Genomic DNA, 2,131 nt, shown 5'->3' with positions numbered 1-2,131 from the left:
AAAGTCGTATAAGTATGATAATTTTCATACATACACATTTGCTATTTCGAGCCGAGTTTACTCGCCTATCTTTTTCTCGAAATACGTGTTGGTAAGCTTTTGCTTTAACCATCTTCATCTTTACCCATGACGAAATTCATGATGACGTTTCAATCTTGAAAATAGCTTTGATGACAATAGTCGATTCTTTATGTCTAACGACTGTTATAACATTATATAATAATGTTTCAATGATTGAAATGTAGAGTTGAGTATATGTAACCACCTATGGATGTAAGCATATAGTGTATTCGCACATTAGTGTATAAATCCATGTGCCCGAAACCAAGTGCGTGCATATGTGTGCATGCGGTATTGGTGAAGGAGATAGGTTGGGTACGCTCACTGGCGGAAATTCACGTCCGTGAAATTCTGCTGAGTTTGAAGTTTACGAACTTAAAAACCAGTCACATTAGGTACGCGTACCAGTACACGTACTGGCGGAACTTTTTCACCCGAAAAAGTCTGCTGAGTTTGAAAATTAAAACCAACTCAAAATCCGGTAGCTAAGGCACGCATACCCATACGCGTACCCAAGCTAGTTATTTCTCAAATCGGTAGTTCATGGACTTAAAACAATAAATTAAAAGGAATGCAATCTTTGCAAACTGTGGGTATATTGTTCATGAATTGATTCAAACGAATCAAACCAATTTTGTTTCAATTGTGTCTATGTATAAAAACCTAAGCAATTGAACAACTCTTGAACTAGTTCTTATGAGTCATTTGAACTAGTTATGAAAAAGATGAATACGGTTAATATGAAAGCACTCATATGGATAACCATTGGTCAACCATTTGTGAACCAACCAATGTACACGTTTAGGTACGGTTACTCAAACCTAAATGAATACATTTCATTTGTGTGTGACAAGCTAAGTTTCGATCTAACGGTTGAAAGATATTAGCTTGGATAAATCAGGTTTTTCATCTAATGGTGATTATTGAATGCTTTGTTACCAAGGTAACTTAGATTGCAAACCCTGATTTGAAAACTATATAAGGAGACGTCTAGCAACTGTGCAAAACTAATCCCCACACCTCATGTGTGATACTAGTTGGTTTGCTAGAGTGGGTTCTCCTTTAATCTTAGGTTTCTTCTCGAGACCCTGTCGATTAACGACTTAAAAACTTCATTGAAATTGTAAAGCCATACGAAACTGCTTCTCTTGTGGTTGAGCGATCTGATCTTGCCTTTTTCTATTGTACGAGTTAAATTGAATAATTGACTTGATATTATATCTCCGATAGGGCAAGATAAAAAGAAATCACAAACATCTTCGTCTCATCGTTTGTGATTCCGCAATATCTAGTTTCGCTACCATACAATTTAGATTATTGTAAGGTGATTGATAATACTAGGATGTTCTTCGGGAATATAAGTTCGGTTTATCAATTGGTTCTTGTTCACCTTGATTTTTATCAAAAGATAAAACAAAATTTTTAGGTTTATCTGTGGGAGACAGATTTTATCTATCCTTGTAGACTTTTATGTGTGATACAGATTTGTTTATTAAAGTATTCGACTTTGGGTCGTAGCAACTCTTGGTTGTGGGTGAGATCATCTAAGGGAATAAAGTGCGTAAGATCCTGCTGGGATCAGAGACGTAAGGAGTGAAACTGTACCTTGTATCAGTGTGAGATTGATTAGGGTTCAACTACAGTCCAGACCGAAGTTAGTTTGTAGTAGACTAGTGTCTGTAACGGCTTAATACAGTGTGGTGTTCAATCTGGACTCGGTCCCGGGGTTTTTCTGCATTCGCGGTTTCCTCGTTAACAAAATTTCTGGTGTCTGTGTTATTTCTATTCCGCAATATATTTTGTTATATAATTGAAATATCATGGGTTGTGCGCTGAATCAATCAATAGTGAAATCCAACATTTGGTTGTTGATTGGATATTGATTGATCCTTGGATATTAGTCTTTGGTACCATCCAAGTTTATCTCTCTTGTATTTAATCGAGACTCGCAGATTGCTTGAGTAAGATTTAAATCAAGAGATAGAGATATTAACTCCTTGATATACTTTTTATTAAGATTGAGTCTGAATGTCTAGTTGATTCTCTTAAAAGTATATTAGAGTTAGTACAT

Source organism: Papaver somniferum, chromosome 5 (assembly GCF_003573695.1).
Source record: "Papaver somniferum cultivar HN1 chromosome 5, ASM357369v1, whole genome shotgun sequence".
Classification (NCBI taxonomy): domain Eukaryota; kingdom Viridiplantae; phylum Streptophyta; class Magnoliopsida; order Ranunculales; family Papaveraceae; genus Papaver; species Papaver somniferum.
Note: the sequence above shows the minus strand (reverse complement) of the source record.